General features: G+C 52.5%; 1 protein-coding gene across 5 annotated transcripts in view; it reads left to right on the top strand.

The window, feature by feature from the left end:
• Positions 1–3,147: 3,147 nt before the first annotated feature.
• OSBPL2 (oxysterol binding protein like 2) overlaps positions 3,148–19,349 on the top strand; it is a 43,264-nt gene continuing 27,062 nt past the window's right edge. For 2 of the 5 annotated variants that reach the window (XM_019753396.2, XM_019753395.2), the window contains exon 1: positions 4,329–4,472. The gene's annotated coding sequence lies outside the window, so the exon portion shown is untranslated. Of the gene's footprint in view, positions 3,246–4,328; positions 4,473–13,707; positions 13,847–19,349 lie in introns of those variants that run through there. The other 3 variants (XM_074317669.1, XM_074317670.1, XM_074317668.1) reach the window with 3 other exon arrangements.

Genomic DNA, 19,349 nt, shown 5'->3' with positions numbered 1-19,349 from the left:
TTTGTTCTTTCCCGTCCTCCTTCTTCCTGATCAAATATGCATGTGATGGCTAGAGCACAAGCAGCTGCATTGGGCCATGAGGTGCCAAGCAGGATGGAAGCCAGCACCGGGAGATACAATAATGCAGAAACTGGGTCCTGATGATGCCTCTACCCTGCCTAGACTTGTGTCACTTGAGAGAGAAGTGTGCTTCTACTTCGTTGAAGGCTCTGTTCTGGGTTTTCTCACATATGTAGCTATAACTTATCCTAAAGGCCAGGCAGCCAAACTGGCCCCAAAGCCCTCCCACTCAGACATCCTGCAAGAAATTCCGTAGAAAAAAAGTCTCCCAGTTTTAATCAATCCTGGGTCTTCAGGATTATGAATCTGTACCCTGGAGGCTCCCATGTACACGAGCGGGCCGGGCCCTCCCTGGGAAGCCCTGCACTGGAGTGGGACACTGGTTGGCTTTCCCAGACCTACTTGACCATGGAACCCTTTCCTCTGAAACACCTCATAACAGCCAGAAAGGCCTTGGGATTCCATGGCACTGGTTTGGGAATCGGGGGCATTTAGCTGAGACAAACACTCAAAGGTACGCAGACCAGTGCCAGGCACACAGTAAGTGCTCAATAAATGCTAGGGCTGCTACTGAAGCTAGAAGTGGAGCCCCATCAGCTCTGTGGGCATGAAAGTTGCGCCCCTGCCCCCTCATTCCTGCTCCTGCCCTGCCCTTTCTCTCAACTCTTTCACAGCCAGATTTCCTCCCAGAGGCCAGGCAGGGTGAGGAAGCACAGGGTAAGGAGTCGGTGAGCGGAGCGCATGCTTTCCATTTGGCAGAATCTAACGGCTGCAGATTGCTCAGGTCCCATGGCAGAAAGAAGAAAAAGCCCTTTGCCGCTGCTATTGATAACTCGTCTCTCTCCACGTGGTGGGTTCAACACTAAAAATACTCTCCTCCGACGACAGGGTGCCGAGTGCTGTCACGTTGCACAGGAGATTGGAAAGTCGTGTGGGGAAGGATCAGCTTGGGCCACGTGAGGGCCAGGGCTAGGCCTCAGTGGCCAGCCGTGCTCTGGCCATCCAGGCTGCATCCAGATAGAAGATTCCCCAGCATTCCATAGAAGGGAGTGGGGATGGTCTGCTCCAATGGCCTGGGGGCCATTGGGATAGAAGCAAGCCTCAGGCCGGGCTCCCCAGGTCAGGCTGGATGCCCGGCCCCACTAGAGCTCATGGGGCAGCTCTGGCCACAGCAGCCAGAGATAAGAGACCAGCCCAGGCCCAGAAACCTGCTGGGGAAGTGAGAGTGGAGTAGGGGAAAGGGCAGGAGGTTTGGGCAGGGCTGGCACTGCTGGCCCGCTCTGCTGTGTGGCCCTGGGCAGGCCCTTCCACTCTCTGAGCCTCAGTTTCCCCATCTGAAGGGGGAGCAATTGCCTCTGTTTTGCCTCCTCGAGGTGAGATAGAAGGGAGGAGGATAGTGCACGTGAGTGTGCTTCCTCAGGAGAAAACTAGGGCACGCGTTGCCACGTGGCTGGGACCTCTGACCCCAGCACACCAGGCTTCACGCCCACAGGATCTGCTGGCCGCTGAGGGGAGGAAGGGCTGCTTCCCGGGGGGCTTGTGGGCCATGATATCCACTGGCTCTCGCTGAGAAGGAGTTGGGATAGGATACCTCTGATTATCTCTGCCTGAGGGGTCAGTGGTCACAGACAGACGTGACTGTGGGGTTTACTCTTGGGTTTGGCCTGGTCTGAGAGCAGTTCCAGTGGTAGCAGATACCCCTCAAAAAATCTACTAGACCAGCACTTCTCAAACTCTGAGAGCCACACACAGAAGGACCCCTGGGGTCCTGAGAGGCTCTGGGAACTGAGCCAGGCCTGAGTGCTCAGCATGGAGAGGTCACTCTGACAATCCCCCACCATGGGGTAGGTAATCATTCAGTTGATATCATGAAGCACGAGGCCCCCGAGGTGCCAGCTGCCCAGGAACAGCTGGGCGTCATGTTCAGGTACAGATGCTGGCCTGGGAGGAGTGGGCATGGCTTGGCCTTTCTGACCACCTCCTGGGCCATGCCAGGCCGTTGGGTGGCAAGACCACACTGTGCAGGGGCCACTTCCTCACCAGGGGGCAGGGTCTGCACTTCTGCTGGACTCAGTCTGCTCACCTGGAAAGTGGGAATGGTGATACATAGTATCTCTATTGGCTGCTGCAAATGTGAAACTGGATGAGGCATGGAAATCACATCACTGGATACTGTCAGCTGTCATCGTCCTCCAGTCATTATTGCGCGGCCCAAATTGCTTTGTCTCCTTTTCTGCTCCTGTCTTCCATGCCATTCCTGGGAAATTTTGCCTCTGGAATTGGCCTCTTGACCTAGTGAAGATCATGAAAACGCTCCTGTGTTGGTCCCAAGGCACCGTTCCTCCAGCCTGGGGGCGGGGGGGGGGGAGCAGGGAGGAGGAAGCAGAGGCTGGTAGCCCAGCTTATTGTATCTGTTTAAACAGGATGGTCCGCGGTCATTCTCACTTAACCCCAGCCTCTCCTTGGCTCCCAGCTCTCTGATGCCGCCTCATGGCCAAAGGGTGGGCCGTGATGTTGAGCCCCTCAAGGGCCTGTGCTTTGCATGGGGGTCAGAGTCTTAGGGACTTGTCAGGGTGAGAGGCGTGGAGGATGATGGGTTTCGGCAGCCCTGCACAGGACTTAGGCCAGGCATGCAAGGGAAACTGTGAGCATCTCCGTGGCAACCGGCCTTGTCCCTGTCCTGGCTTGGGGGCCTGCACTCCACTCCCTTCCCTCTCCTGCTGGAGTGGGTTTCTTCATGGGTAACCATGGCAACGCCTTTGTTTCTGAGTCCTGGCCCCACCTCCCTCCTTGTTTCTCTCTGTAGCAGAGGCCAGTAGATCTCTTTCTCAGTCCCTGCACGTCGCAGTTGCCCACTGACAGCGGGCCCACCAGTGTGGTGGGCCAGCCCAAGGATGGGGGACCACAGGATTTCTTCCCCCAGAAATGCTGCCTGGGCCCTACCCCTGCCGCAGAGGGTCAATCCACTCACTTATGTCCTGCTGTTTATAGGGGATACCATCGTCTGCAGCCAAGGCCTGCCCTGCCCTCAAAGCACCCACATTCTGCTAGGGGCAGCCTGTGTGTCAGTCCCCCTCTGCCGGAAATGGGGAAACACGTTCTGAGGAGGGAGTTCTGGGGCTGGCTTTGTGGAAGAGGCAGCAAAGAGTGGGACCTGCAGAATGCGCTCTGCGAGCTGGGGATCTGTGAGTACTCCGTGATTCCCCCTCACTGGCTTAAGCAGAAAGGAAAATGTCCGCAACTGAAAAATCTAGGCTAGAGCTTGCTTAAAGTGCACCTGGTTCCAGATGACTCAGGCACATTTGTTCTTGCTTTCCTCTGGGTTGGCTTAATTCCCAGGTGCGCCCTCCCCTCAGGTTGACAGGAGGCCATCAGTAGCCCCAAACTTACATCTTTTTTTCCTTTAGCCCGGTTCTGGAGAGGTCTGCGGGCAGATGGGAGGGTCATTTGACCTCAGCCATCCCTCTTGAGCTCTCTGACCCCCAGCAGAAGTCCTAAGGCTGACCCTCACTAGCCAGCACAGGCTCACTTGCTCGCCCCTGAGCCAGCCTGGTTCACGTTACTCCACCCACCCAAAACCAGATCCATGATTTAAATGGGATGAAGGTGGGAGACACCTGGTTTGCAAAGGAAAATATTGGTGCTTAAAGGCTCAGAGAGGTTAGTTAACTTTCTCAAGGCTACACAGCTAGTAAGGATAAAAGCTCAGGGTCTGACTCCAGAGCTTCTGGGTTTAACCACGGAGAAACTGCAAGTCAGTGGGAGCCCCGGAAGGCTTTTAACAGGGGAGTGAACGGTCAGGGATGCAGCTGGAGCGTAAACTGGCACTGGTTTTTGGTGAGCGGCGACAGACATGACAAGGAGGGCAGGCGGTGGGGAGTCCTGCAAAGGTGCTTGAGCGGAGGTAGGCAGCTTTGGGAGGTTGACGCCCGCTTCTGCCCACTCCCAGGGGTTTCGAGCCGCCGGTGCAGCAGAGCCACCAGCCTGCTGAGTGTCCGCGCCCGGGCCACCTGACTCTGTTTGTAAACTCAGCTTTGCCAGCCACGCCCTTCCTCTCGCCCGCCCGCACCTTTCGGGTCACTATATGTATAACCCCGCCTCTCCGTGCTATGATTGGTTGTCCACATCGTCACTCCTCCGCGTGGGCGGGACTCCCGAGGGTGGAGGGAGGTGCCGCTCCGGCGAGGTGATTAGCATAGTCCCGCCTCCCGGCGCGGCTCTCGGGCCGGGCGCTGATTGGGCGGGCGGCGGTCGACGCGACGGCGCGGGGCGCAGCGAGTGGGGGGCGCCGGCTGTCAGTCTCCCGGGCGGCCGGCCGCACTTCCGCCTCGGTGTCAGTGGGTCGCGGGCTTGCGGGGTGGGGGCGGGGCGGGCTGCGCGGCTCGGCGGGCGCCAGAGGAGCCGCGGTCCAGGTGAGTGACCCCGGCCCGAATCCCAGCCCGGACCCTGCGTCGCCGGGAACGGCGCCCGGCCTCGGGCGGCCTGGTCTGGGCCGCGGGCGGGCGGCGGGGAGGTCGGGCCGGGGGAGCCGGAGCCCCAAGCCCACCGCCGGGCGACCAGGCCCCGACCCGACCCGACCCGACCCCCGCCCGGCGGCCTCGGGCCAGGAGTCCTGGCCCCGGATAAACTTGGGAGGAAAGTTGGCGGCGGGCGGCGGGGGCGGCAGGCCTGGGTCCCCCGTGGCCGCCGAGCCCCCGCGTCGCCAGGCAACTGCAGCCCCGGGGCCGGACCTGCGCCGCACCCGGAAGTCGGGTTTGGGGTGAAGTCGGAGGCCGGGCGCCTGCCCGCCGCTGTCACCCGCTGTCCGCGGTCAGGGGTCCCCCAGGTGGGCTCCCCGGCGGGGGCGTCTGGACCCCGGGCTTTGCTCGTGTGTTGAAGGTCTTGGGCGTCGGGGGGCCAGTAAGAAAGGGCACAGCGTGAAAAGTCGGTTCCCCACTGGGACCCGGCCCCTCTCCCCGGGGCGACCACCTGTGGGGTGATCTCCAGCAGGAAGGTTTGGGGGGTACCCACACCCCGCCGTGCTTTGTCTTATTTTTAATTTGTTGACCGTGGCAGACGACACAGACTGTTGGGAGGTGTCCACCGACTCCGTGTTAGATAGATTAGCCACGTAATTAGGTTTCCACAGGTCCCTTCCTTCTCCACAGCTCAATTTCAGTAACGAGGATAAGTTTTGAGACTCAGTCTCTTGACTTGGTACGTCTGTGAGCCCAGGTCAAGACTGTTGGGTAGTCACGAGTCAGACTTCCCTGTTCCTGCGGGACCAGCAGCTACATGGTGCTCCCTGGCGTCAGGAGGGTCTCAGCGTGAGGACCGGCTCCCAGGAGGCTGCGCCCCTGTTTGGGGTTTTCCTTCTCCTGAGTGGGCAGCACAGGACGGACGAGCCGTGGACCGGGGCCAGCAGCTCTCGCTGGAGTCCCTTTTCTGGTACTGCTTGTGCATCTGGACATGGGTCTCATTCAGTTTGGTCCAACAGACGTTTCTGGAATGCCCACCGTGTCCCCGACTGCCCGCTGCCCGATTTTTCCAACCCCCGGGAGATGTGGCGAGGACACAGCTCGAGAGCAGAGGTGTCCTGGGCCCGGCCCAGCACCTACGTCCTCGGTGCTCCTTGTCCTGGCAGCAAAGCGGAGGCCCTTCCTGAGTGTGGGCTGGGCTGTGTCGTCCCCTCTCTCCTGGCCTCGGGTGCTTCCTCTGTGACGGGCTGATCAGAGGTGCCGATGAAATGACTGTTTCCGGCAGTCCCTGGCACAGGGCACGTGCTTCGAATGGTCAGTTCCCTTCCCCTGGCTGAGGACAGGAACTTACTCTCGCAGCACTTCCTCCTTGTCCAGTGCAGGGCCGGGCCTGGGGTTGTTATTTGACATGATGTTGAGTAGATGCCTGAGCGAATCTCCTCAGAATTTACCTTTCCTGTTTGCCTCCCGTGTCCTGTCAATGGCAGCTCTTACCTACGGTGCTGATAACGTGCAGCCGTGTTCCTGGACGGCTGGAAGCACCTTCTGTTCACTTGATGCACGTGGTCTCATGACACCTACGAGAGCAGCACTAATGTGATCCTTGGTTTATTTCTGTGCAAGCCGAGGGCCAGAGAGGTTAAGTAACTTACTGTAAGTCACACAGTAGTAAGTCATGGAGCAGGGAGGCGGCGTGGCTCCAGAGTTCACACTCTTAAATACTTCTCCATGCTTCCATTAAAACCAGAATTTTCACTTACAATGTCCCCTTAACATTTTTCTTCAGAACCTTTAATTGTGCTGCCTTATTGCGCGTCAGAATGTTGTTTCTTACAGCATATATACTAGATTTTCATTTATTTTGTGAGCGTGGATGTTTATAAAACCATTTTATTTCATCTAAAATAAAGTAACTCTCCATCAGGCTATGAGCGGTTTTGCCGAAATACCCCAGCGGCCTCCCAGTGCCTCGGTTAGTAGCGAAGTTGTCGCTGTTCATTGTGTGCTGGGGTGCGTTGGAGGAGGCGGGGTAATGATTGGCAAGTTTGCAGGACGAGGTTGTCGTTTGGGACTCTGCTTTGAGTGAACTTAACGAAGGCAGCATGCAGCCCACCTTCCCTCCTCTCAGATGCGCGTAGAGGGCTCAGACTCTTGTTTGTTTGACACTTTGATGAGCAGCGTTACTTTAAGATTTCAAGTGTGTTCCTTGACTTTCATCCCAGTGTCTCATCCCTGCCCTCCAGGAGATGCTGGCAAATGAGCCTTGGGTGTGTGCTCAACTTTTAACATTTTGTTACATTCGGCTAATTACAAAAGTAACTTCTCTTTGTTTGGTGGGGAGATTTTAGAAACATTTTATGTACTCTTATACTGTCTTGACACCCGGGTTTACACCAGTCCTGCCCAGGAGTGCTTTGGCAACCCTGGGAAAAACCAAGGCTCTGTCTTGTCTTTTCCTGGCAGCGTGGCCGCGGCAGACAGAGGCATGTGAGGCTTCAGTCTTCGCGCAAAAGCAGTGGCGATGGGCCTTGGTGGCTAATGTGTTCCACTTGTGAGGTGACGAATCTTTCTGAAGGCGGCCTGCGGGTCAGAGGGGAGAGAGAATAGACTGCGGCTCCCCGGCTCTGGCCCCCCGCTCTGTACCTTGGCTGGGAGGAAAGTTACTTACCCACTCTTGCCTTCAGGGTCTTTGTCTGTGAAACGGATTATCGTGGAGAATGTCTGTGAAGAAATGTACCGGACAGTGTCTGGTGTTGTGCTGGGTGCTCAGTACCCTTCGGCCACCGATCTGAGAGCCTTGAAGTGGACCCCACCCGACAGTGACACACAGACGCACACAAATGCAATGTAGAATGAAGCGCAGGCACTCCTGGGTGGGCAGGTTTGCATTCCAGGGAAATGTCACAGTAAGACTTCTACATTATGACGACTCAAGTGACATTGTTCTGAAAAGGCCCCTGGGCCTGTGAGGACCTGCTGTCACTCAGCCGAGGGCCCTGGACGGCTCGCACAGCCTGGTCACTGCTCTGCTTTCCCTTCGAAGGCTAACGTTCGATTTAGTGTTTAACACTGTCAAGTGCCAGGCTTAATTCTGAAACATGCTGCATTTCCAGGTTGATTTATAGCTTCCTGAGACAGAAGTAAGTTAGTATTTGAACATGACTGATTATTAAGAAATATTGAAATCCTAAGAATTCATATTTTAGGGGGTCGCCAATTAGCTCCGTTGGTCAGAGCGCGGTGCTCTTAACAACAAGGTTTCTGGTTCGATCCCTGCATGGGCCACTGTGAGCTGCGCCCTCCACAACTAGATTGAAACAGCTACTTGACTTGGAGCTGATGGGTCCTGGAAAACACACTTAAATAAATAAAAGCTTAAAAGAAAAAAAAAAGAATATTTTAAGCTCTAGTTTGACACTGTAAATGCAGTTTCCATGTACAGTGGTTAATTTGTATTTTTGCTATAATTTTTTTTTTTTACTTTTTCAAAGTGTTTTTGCTATTAAATCTCCGGCATTGGCACTGTTGGGGCCAAGCCCCTCTTGGAAACGTGTGGAAGACACGCCATACCTGCAGCTGTCGTTAATAAACGTGCCATTAAATGGTCACTTAGCCATGCCCGTGAACTTTATGGCGCTTCTTTCCAAATTCAGAAAACAATTTAGGGTCAATTGGTAGAATTTTCGAGCATCACCGTTCTTCCCAATGGACCCTCCTCACTGTTTAGCGAGGAGCTAAACAGTGGGGCCGCCTCCAGGACTGTGTATTTGAGCAACATGGATGTGTGGAGACGTTCCCCTGCTGTTTGTGTGTTCTCTCTCCTTGCTTGCCTTCTGTTTGGGTTATTTTGAGATGTGGCCTCCAGGATGGGTGCTGACTGAGCTCGCACCTGGCCCTCCGTCTGGGCCTGAAGAATGAGGGTGGTGGGAAGCGCCTGCACCTTTGACCGGGGCCCCACCCTCCCATCGCTCCTTGTCTGTTTAGGAAGCCATTGCGTCTTGTCAGTAGTGGGAACGTCTGAGCGGCTCTCGGTTGGGTAGAGCTGTCTGACCTCGAGCTCGTATCTGGACCAGAGGGCAGGACCACCAGCTTTAACAGATGCTGGGAGAAGTGCTCAGTCCAGGCTGGTGTGGGGGTTCTTGGGGAGAGCATGGCCTGAGAACTGTCTGTGGGGAAGTTGTAGTGACTCCAGGTTCTAGAAGACGATGGCAGCCAGCAGGGGAGGGCAGGCTCTGATACACAGAGTGAGTGGCTGTGTGTTCTACTGAACAAACAAAGGCTGATCGTGAGAAAAGTCAGCTGGAATCTGGCATCTGTGCCACCCTGCTGGGCTGGAAAGTGACTTCCACGGGTGCTTTAAACCCAGGGTGCGTGTGCCATGATGTCTGAACGGGCAGCTTTGGCGCGTGAACAGGAGCTGGTGGAGCAGCGAGGGCAGGTGTGAGCCAGGCTGGGGCCGCGTTAGGTGCCACAGAGAGGACCCAGAGCTCCTGAACTTAGCTCGGTGTAAGTGAGGCCCTGAGTGCCTGGATCCCAAAGAAACATGAACTGTGGGGAATGCTCGGCGGCCCGGGGCCGGTCACAATGGGAGGATGGCAGGGGCTTCCCTGTGCGGTGCCAGCTCCCAGCCTTGCTGTGGGCTCGCCGCTAAGGCAGCCGAGTTTCGGGTTGAACACGGATGCTCGTCAGGGTAGCAGGCTCCTGGTGAACATAGGTTTTCACACCTGGCTTCTCATCAGAAGAACCTGGGGAGCTTTGTAAAAAGTGCAGGTTCAATGCCCCACCCAGATCTCTGGCCTTCAGGGCCCAGGGGTGTGTGGAGCGCATGCCTGCTTGTGGCTGTCCTGGGCTTGGGACCCCCCTGTTTTGGATCAAGGACCCCTTTAGAACCCAATGAGTCTGACTCTCCTTCCTGGGGATCAACGTGAACACAAACAGAAGCTTGTGATTTTGTCCTTAATCGTCTCTGTGGGGGAGGGGGGTTGGGCTAGAAATTCATGCATTCCCCCCCACACCTTGGCTTAAATCCCCACCCCCATTAGCGCTCAGGAAGTATAGTTGGGAGTGAGCTGGCAGGGCTGGTGTTAGGAGGACAGATTTCTCAGTGCCGTGGAACCGGTTAGGAGGCTGAGCAGTGGGACTTGGGCAAGAGCTGACGAGGAAGGACCTGGAACGGGAGAGGGAAGCAGGTGACAGGGCGAGGCTGGCAGACTGGACTGGGTCATGATGGGATGGCATCCAAAGCATCCTGCCCGACTGCATAGGTGCCACAGGCCATAGGTGAGGGGCCCTGAGGACAGCAGGCTCCCTCCCCCCTCCCGGCTGCTCCCCACCGCCCCCAGGCCCTGGTTTAGAGGTGGGCAAGCAGAGGGGAGGGTGGCCCTCCTGGTTGTCTGGTTTCCCTGCTCTCAGGGCTCCACAGTGGGTAGATACCCCCACCCCACCCAGTCCTCAGCTTCCCCTCCCTCTCTTCTCTCTCTCTCTCTCTCTCTCTCTCTCTCTCTCTCTCTCTCTCTCTCTCTCCCCCTTGGAACCATCTTTTCTGTTACAGAATGACAACAAGGTGGGTTAAAACAAACGTGTTTGCACTGGAGTTTGGAGGCACTTGGTTCTGGATTACACGATCGTTCGTGCTCCTCGAAGTGTGTGATGTATCTTTGGCTCTCACTATTGAATAATCAGTGTTGTCAAGGGGAGACCAGGGACTTGAGGGGACTTGACGGGGTGAGTGGCTGGCCGAGTCCCAGCAGCAAGTGCGGCTCCCACAGCTCCTCTCCTCGGGGCAGGCTCGTTTCCCCTCTGCCTGCTTTCAAGGCCGCCCTTTTGGGTGGAGAAGGGTAAACAGTGTGTGATTCATTCGGCTGTTGACATAGCAGGTAGGTTCAGGTTCGTTTACCTTCCTCGAGTCTAGAAACTGTCCTTGTATCTTGCATGAGCTCCTAACAAAATCAACAGTGGGGTGGGGAGGTGATGCCACACCCTAAGTCAGGGCCCATGTGCCAGCTGGCTGAGCCAGGAGCTGGGCTCTGCCCTGTAGTCCCGCTGGTGTCTGCCCGCTGACTCGGGGTTACGCCCACACTGAGCGGGCCCACCAGAGCCCAGAGTCACTGTTAAGGCCGCAGGAGGAAAGCACGCAGCTTCCTGGGTTTGGCCTGAGAATGATGCACTGTCGGAAATTTGAGGACGACCCATGTCACCAATTCCTCTGAGTACAAGGAAGCAGCATCCAGCCGGTCCCTCTCCATTCCTCCCCGAGTCCGCGTGACGTGAGCATGTGAGGGGGTGGGCCAGAGCCTGAGCACACACAGCAGCCTTTCAGACAGGTGCTATTGTGACTAGAGTACAGATTGTTTATTTGATTCTACTGCTAAGCTTTACAGTCGGCAATGTTAAGGCTTGATCTCGCCTCAGCAATGCGCACAACGCATGCTTCAGTGAGTTCAAGTTGAGAAATCCAGGCTGGTTTTGGAACTAAGGATAAAGAGTGGGTTTGGCCTGGCGTCCTTTACTGTGTTCCATGGACAGGGTGGTTTTGGGGGCCAGCTGTGCCGCTGTCCCCGCCCCCAACGTGCGCCTGAATCTGTGCTCGGGGTCAAGGAACGCCTGCCTGCCCCGCTGCTGCCGCTTTTTCATGGTCCTCTCGGGCTGCCAGATGGGCGGTCAGCGTGGAAGCCCATCGTGGTGTCTCCTCCCAGTGCGGCCCTGGCCAGCTGGCCCCCGCCCCCACCTGTGGAACCAACTCATGTATTAGCCTTACATGAAAGGAAACAGTCACTTCTTCTCCTGTGCGGGCCACATTGTCAGTGCTCAGAGACATCTGCGCGGGACAAAGCAAGTGAGGGCATTTCCACCACGGCCAGAGGGTCTCTGTAGTGGTGCAGGTTGAGGCTTTGTTTCCATTAACTTTTGTTTTTTCACAAAAGAAAGGAACTGGGGACTGTGGCATCACGGGTGCCAGTAGGGCCAGGGTCTTTAGGCATCCAGGTGACAGGTGAGCTTCATTTGCAAAGCGGTCATCTAAAGACTAAAATGCTAGGGTGACGGGTGGCTCAGTTGGTTGAAACACGGGCCCTAAACCACAAGGTTGCTGGTTTGACTCCCGCAAGAGATGGTGGGCTCTGCCCCCTGCAACCAGGTTTGAACATGGCACCTTGAGCTGAGCGCCACTGAGCTCCCGATGGCTCAGTTGGTTGGAGCGTGTCCTCTCTACCACAAGGTTGCCGGTTGGACTCCCGCAAGGGATGGTGGGCTGTGTCCCCTGCAACTAGAAAATGGCAACTGGACCTGGAGCTGAGCTGTGCCCTCCATAACTAAGACTGAAAGGACAACAACTTGACTTGGAAAAGTCCCGGAAGTACACACTGTTCCCCGAAAAAGTTCTGTTCCCCTTCCCCAATAAAATCTTTAAGAAAAACAAAAAACAAGAAAAACTCATTAAAAATAAATCAGGACTAAAATGCTGAAAAATCCATGACCACAGAGGCAGAATGGCCAAGAAGCACTGTCCACCCACGGTGGCGGTGGCATTGCCACGGTGGAGAGGGGTGGGGTCACCCAGAGGCCCAGGCCTGCGTGGCTCGGGCCGCGTGCTTCCTCAGGAGTTGCGGGGCGCTGGCTTGCCTTTCCTCAGCGGTGTTAAAATCACCCCGCAGCCTCAGTTTCATGCTTCCCGGTTTAAGTTTCCTGCCCCATCCTTGTGTCTTTAATGCCTTCCGATAGTTCATTGTGTTCCTATGTGTTAAACTTTGTGGCTTTCATGCTCAGAAGTGACACTGATTTTGCGGTCCTGGTGGGTGCCCTGGATAATAGTCCTCGCGTTATGGTAACATTTAAGCATCTTCCCGGGGGTCTGACAGGTCAGCCTGGGGGGATGCGGCCAGGTTGGTCCCTGCCAGGCTGCTTCCGGAGAGGAGAGGCCACGTGGGGATGTGAGGGTGGCTGTGGTTTGCTGTCACTGGCCTTCGGCCCACCACCGGTGTTCTCCGGACTCTGGATGTGTTTGGCCTTGACCTTAAGAGACTCAGGGAGCTGAGAGCCTTACAGGTGAGCTGTGCTCCTGAAGCGACGGTGACGGTGGGTCTGGAATACCACAAACACAACACACGGACTTTGCCACGTGGCTGCTCTCGCTTGGTTCTGTCTGATTTGTGCTTGATGAGCCCAGTGTCCTGCATCCGGCAGCCAGGCAAGTGTGCCGTTAAGGAGGCCGGCCCCTCGGCTGAGGCCCTCACCGGCTGGGTTCCTGTGGCGACCCTGCTGTGTGATCAACTACATGTGACCTCTGCGGGCCAGGACCAGCCCCCTGAAGGCCTTTCTCCAGGGACCTTCCTCAGCCCCTGCGTCAGGTTCCACATCTCCACTGTCCCCAAACCGCTGCCCTTTACAGCTCTGCACCCCCCGGTGGGAACGAGCCTGGAAGTCCAGGCCGCACCTCTGAACCGTCAGACCGAGGAGGGTTCTTGGAAGGGGACTGCGAGGTGGCTCTGGGTCCTTTCTGAGAAAGAAGCCTCTCACTGGTGGGTGGGAGCATAAGCCTCACCCCGGCATCTCGCTCTGTGCGTTGTTCGTTTCCTTTTGCACTACTTGCTAGCGCACTTTCCCGACGTTTAAAACTGCGATAAAATAACACAGAACAAAATGTACCATCTTAGTCATTTCTAAGTGTGCAGTTCAGGGACATTAAGTACACTCACTGTTGTACAACCATCACCAGCGTCCATCTCCAGGACTCTTCATATTATAAAAGTAAACTCTGTGCCCATTAAACACTCACTCCCCAGCCCCTGGCACCCACCATCTACTTTCTGTCTCTATGAATTTAGCAACTCTGGGTTCCCCATTTAAGTGGAATCACACAGTGTTTGTCCTTTTGTGACTGGCTTATTCCCCTGAACGTAGTGTCCTCGAGGTCCTTCCATGTGGTAGCGGGGTGTCAGGATTTCCTTTTTAAGGCTGAATAATATTTTGCTTGTCCATCATCTGTCAATGGGCACGTGGGTTACTTCCACCTTTAGCTGTTGCGAATCCTGCTGCCATGAACACGGACATGCAAATGTCTCTTCGAGACCCCCTTTCAATTCTTTTAGGTATATATGTAGAAGTGGAACTGCTGAGTCATGTGGTAATTCCGTTTTTAATTTTTTGAGGAACCACCATACTGTTTTCCACAGCAGCTGCACCATTTCACGTTCCCACCCACAATGTATAAAGGCGTTGATTTCTCCCCATCCTCATCGGTGTTGTTTGTTTCTCTGGATAGTGGCCGTCCTGGTGGGTGTGAGGTGGTATCTTTGTAGTTTTGAGCTACATTTCGCTGGTGATCAGTGATGGTGAGCGTCTTTTCATGGGCTTATTGGCCATTCGTGTGTCTTCTTTGGTGAAGTGTCTGTTTGAGTCCTTTGTTGCCTGTTTTTGAAGTGAGCTTTTTGTTTTGTTGTTGAGTTTCAGTTCTCTATATTCTGGATATTAATCCATTATCAAGTATGTGATTTTCAAATATTTTCTCCCATTCTGTGGGTTGCCTTTTTATTCTGGTGTGTTATTGACGCACAAATTTTAAAAATTTTTATAAAGTCCAGGTTGTTTGTCTAATTTTTTCTTTTAGTGCCTGTGCCTTTGGTAACATATCTAAGAAGTCATTGCCAAATCCAATGTCATGAAGCTTTTGTCCTATGTTTTCTTCTAAGTTTATAGGATTAGATCTTACATTTAGGTGCTTGATCATTGAGTTAATTTTTGCATATTTTGTATAATTTTTGTATGCCAGAAGGGTCCAATTTCATTTGCATGTGGATGTCCAGTTGTCCTTGCACCATTTGTTGAAAAGACTGTCCTTTCCCCATTGAATGGTCTTGGCACCTGGTCAATACCATCTGACTCTGTATGAGAGGGTGGATTTCTGGGTCTTCTATTCTGTTCCATTGATCTGTGTGTCTGTCTTCCTGCCAGCACCATGCTGTTTTGATTAGCTTTGTAGTAAGTTTTGAAATCAGGAAGTTGAGTCCTCCAGCTTTGTTCTTCTTTCTCAAGATTGTTTTGGCTATTCCAGGTCTCTTGAGATTCCATACGAATTTTACGATTGGCTTTTCTATATCTGCAAAAAACACCATTGGGGTTTTGATAGGGGTTGCATTGAATCTGTGCATTGCTTTGTGTGGTATGGACATCTTGACCGTAATAACCTTCTAGCCCACGCACATGGGACGTGTTTCCATTGACTCGTGTCTGCTTTGATTTCTTTCAGCCATCTTCTGTAGTTTTCGTCGTACAGGTCTTTCACCTCCTTGGTTAATTCCTCAGTATTTTAGTATTTTTGATGCTATTATAAATGGAATTGTTTTTGTAATTTCATTTTCCGATTGTTCATTGTCAGTGTATAGAAATGCAACTGACTTTTGTGTTTTGTCTTTGTATCCTGCTATCTTGCTGAATCTGTCATTTCTAACGGAGGTTTTTGTGTGCTCCTTAGGGTTTTCTACATGTAAGATTATATCATCTGCAAACATAGTTTTACTTCTTTCTTTCCAGTTTGGATGCCTTTTATTTCTTTTTCTTGCCTAATCACTGTGGCTAGAGCTTCTCGCGCTGTGATGAGTAGAAGTGGCAGAAACAGGTCTCCTTGCCTTGTCCCGATCTTGGAGGAAAAGCTTTCAGTCTTTCACCATTAGGTACGGTGTTCCCTGTGGGTTTTCATATGTGGCTTCTATTGTGTTCTGGTTCTGTCTTTTTATTTCTATTTTGTCGAGTGTTTTTATCATGAAAAAGTGTTGCAGTTTGTCAAATGATTTTTCTGCATCAATTGAGATGATCATGTGGTGTGTTTTTTCTATTTTGTTATTGTAATATATTGATCGATTTTCAAATGTCAAACCATCCTTGCATTCCAGGAATAAATCCCATTTGGTGAAGGCATATCCACCTTTTAATGTGTTGCTGAATGTGTTTTAATGTGTTTGGTTTGCTAGTGCTTTGTTGAGGATATTTGCAGCGATGTTTGTAAGGGATGGTGGTCTGTAGTTTTCTTTTCCTGTCTGTTTCTGGCCTTGACGTGAAGGTCATGGGACCTCATAAAATAAGTTAGGAAGTATTCCTTCCTCTTCAATTTTTCTGGGAAAAGTTCAAGAAGAATTGGTGGTATTTCTAATTTAAATGTTTGGTAAAATTCACCAGTGAAGCTACCAAGTCCAGGACTTTTCTTTGTTGAGAGGTTTTTAATTACTGATTCAACCTCCTTACTAGAGGTCTGTTCAGATTTATTTCTTTGTAATTTAGCTTTTGTAGGTTTCTGTGTTTCTAGAAATTTGTCCATTTTATCTAGGTTATCCCATTTTTTGATGTGCAGTTGTTCATAGTACTCTCTTATAATCCTTTTTATATTTGTAGAATTGGTTGTAATGTCCCCACTTTCATTTCTGAATTTAGTAATTTGAGTATTCTTTTTTTTCTTAGTCCATCTAGCTGAAGGTTATTCAATTTTGTTAATTTTTTCAAAAAAACAACTTTTGGTTTTATTGATTTTTCTGTTTTTCTATTCTCTGTTTCTTTATCTCTGCCTGACTCTTTATTTCCCTCCTTCTGCAAGTTTCGGTATTTGTTTCTTCTTCCTTTTCTACTTCCTTAAGTTGTAAAGTTAGGCTGCTGGAGAGCTTTCTTATTTTTTAATATAAATATTGGTAGTTCACTGCATCCTATAAGTTTCGGTGTGTTGTGTTTTCATTTTCATTCATTTCTAAGTGTTTTCTAATTTCCCTTGTGGTTTCTTATTTGATCCATTGGTTGGTTAATAGCATGTTGTTTCAGTTCTACAACTTTGTGAATTTTGCAGTTTTACTTTTGTTCATTTCTAACTCATCTGTGCAGAGACGATGCTTTGTATGATATCTGTCTTTTTAAATCTATCAAGCTGCATCTGTGGCCCACCACTTGGTCTGTCCTGGAGAATGCCCTGCGTGCCCTGGAGAAGGGTGTGTGTTTTGCTGTTGGGTGGTGTGTGCCGCACATGTCAGTCACATCCAGTTGCTCTCATGTGCTGCTCAATTCCTCTTTTCTTCACTTATCTTCTGTCGGGTTGTTCCTTGCTGATGTATTTTAAAGTTATTAAATAGAATTTATATTATTTTAAATGATTTGCATTCAGAATTGGATTTAGAGTTTTCATATTATTAGTGAACTTTTCGCACCTTGTGGAGGTGGCATCTAGGTTGCCATTTTTACAGAGAAGAGAAATAACATACAATTCCACCCTTCAGGGACTTGACCATGGAAATTAACCCCCAGGTCCCCAAGCTCTTAGCCAGTTGACTTTTTCTGAAGTGACTAGATCTGTTTTTCTAAGAAAAACATAAAGATGATTTGTAAGGCTTGGGTTCAGGTGTTCATAGATGTGGTGGTGGGACGTTTGCGTTCTGAGCCAGAGTCCTGGAAGTACAGGCTGGCACAGGCAAGAGTGGGCACCTCAAAAACAGTGGATGGGCTCTTTTCACGGGAATGGGCATTTTGTGGGAAAGCGGCAGGAATGATGGGGCGTCCTGAGCTGGTGTGTCCCTGAAGAGCCAGTACTCACTGCGGCCGGCATGCGGGCAGGGTTCTGCAGCAATGGTGGGGAGAGGAAGCCCCCCGTCTCACGCCTTCCCTTGACGTGGCTGGGTCAGCCCCTGGGAGTTGCCCGCGGGACCAAGAGTGGTGGGGAAGGAGGGCGGGGGACGGGAGGCGAATGAAGAAGTGCCGCCCGAGCTTGTTCTTCTGGGTTTTCTCCAGTGAGAAAAGGGAACAGTTGACCAGAAAGAGCTGATTGAAAAAAACCAAGTCATTTCCTGAAACACTGTCTTCATGGATTGTTTTCTGAGTGCACAATACAATCTGAGAAGAAGGACGTACTCAGGAAACAGAAGTTGTGCCTTTTGGTTGATGCTCTTTCTTTAGCGATTGGCTCCCTGCACATTCCTCCACTTTGGTGGAGTCCTGAGCCGCAGAGCCTAACTCTCCCGTACTTCCTCCAAGCTTCTTGTTCACAGCCCTCACTCCCCTCTGCAAGGTGTGTTGGCTGGATTGGGGGTGGGGGACCCACGTCCAGGATCAGAGATGACGTGGCCTTCAGGCTAGCTGGGACATGCCACAGGGCTTCTGGGGGTCCCGAGCGCTGGACCAGGCTTCCGAGAAGAGGTCAGGCGGGGGGCAGGCGTGAGGAAAGACCAAGGACCAGGCCAGGCTGGGCACTGCTCAGCCACATGGGCATCTGCTGTGCCATGAGCCTGAGGGGCTGGGGTGGCGTGCAGCCCTGCCCTCCCTCCCCCTGCCTCACTCACTCTGGCTCAGGTCCAGGGTCGCCCCCTTGTGGGGGGAGCCTGCTGAGGAGAGGACCCTCCTTGGGGCTCCGCCCCCTGCGGCCTGGCACACAGTGGCTCCTGGCGGATGCTTCTTGAATGAATGAATGAGATCACTGTTGCTTTGTGTTGACAGTCTGTATCTATAGGTAGTTTTTACTCCGTAAAACGAAGAAGATGAAATGTGCGGTGGCTGTTACCGCAACCCTTTTGGGAATTACCTTGAAACTGTGTTGGAATTAGTTACTGAACTTATAAAATGTGAGCCTGTCCTGTGGCTGCTGTGAAAGTTTCGGCCTTGATCTTGTGGAGGGGGCTTGGGTTCTTTGTGGCAGGCGGTCCACGTGGTGCCCGAGGCAGGGACGCAGTGCTACAGGTTGAGTCACTGCCCCTGTTGTCGGCCAAGCCGTGTCTTCAGTGTTCGTCCAGCCTAACATCTTACAGCCTCATTCTGAAGACTTGCCGTACAGTTTGATCAGTTTCCTTCAACATTAGGACACCTGAGGGGGGTGAGGGAGCACAATGCAAGGGCGCGTGTGTGACTTGCACGTGCTGTTATGCGAGGTGTGAAGCACATGGAAAGCAGGCAGGACAGCCCTCTGTGCCCATTTCCAGCTCTGTGAGTCTGCCAGCTGGGCACAGCCTGTTCTGTGAGCCACCCACCCACTCCTCCCAAGTTGTGTGGAAGAAAATCCCAGACATGGTATCATTTCATCCACGCATGCATCAGTGTGGCTCTGAAAGATAAGGTGTCTTTTAAGAAATGCTATGACCGCACCTATGCCTCGTTTGAGGTGTAATTGACATGCAATAAATTGTACATGTTTAAAGTGTACAGTAAGGTTTGATATAAGTGTACGCACATGAAACGCTCACCTCCGTCAGGACAGTGAAATAGCCCTCCCCTCTCTGTTGCTCTTTTCTTTCTAATTATCTGTTGGAGAAGCTGGGTTTGTTCTGCCTGGGTTTTGCTCGTTGTTCCCAGGATGTAGTTTGACACGTAGTTAACGTGACGTGCACCCCTGTGAAACTGCCAGTGTGGGGACATCCCCCCACCTCTCCAGCACACTCTCTTTTTCCTTTGTGCTTTATTGATTGAAGAAGCCGGGTTTTGTCCTGTTGACTTTCCTAGTCTGGATTTTGCTGACCGTGTCCCCACGGTAGCATTTAGCAGGTTCCTCGATTCTCTGTGTTCCTTGAGTCGGTACTTAGTTAAAGCTGGAGGCTGGGCCAGATTTTGGCTCGATTTTCTTGGCAAGACCTGTTGGCTTCAGAGGTGGTTGCATGCTTCTCTGCCACAAGGCACATAACACATCTGGTCCTGTGAGGGCAGCAGCCATTAGTGGCCTGTGCGTCAATTCCTCAGTGTCACGTGGCAGCGATGCTCACGCCCTCTCGTTCCTTTGTCATTGTCACTTCTGCAGAGTGACACGCTGGTCTCTATCATTTGCCTACACAGCAGCGAACACAGCCTGCACAGGACAGGCAGGGCAGACGCTCGATGCTTTCC

The sequence above is a fragment of the Rhinolophus sinicus genome, linkage group LG13 (assembly GCF_036562045.2).
Source record: "Rhinolophus sinicus isolate RSC01 linkage group LG13, ASM3656204v1, whole genome shotgun sequence".
Taxonomy (NCBI): Eukaryota; Metazoa; Chordata; class Mammalia; order Chiroptera; family Rhinolophidae; genus Rhinolophus; species Rhinolophus sinicus.
The sequence above is the reverse complement of the archived record's forward strand: the minus strand, read 5'-3'. Positions and strand labels throughout refer to the sequence as shown.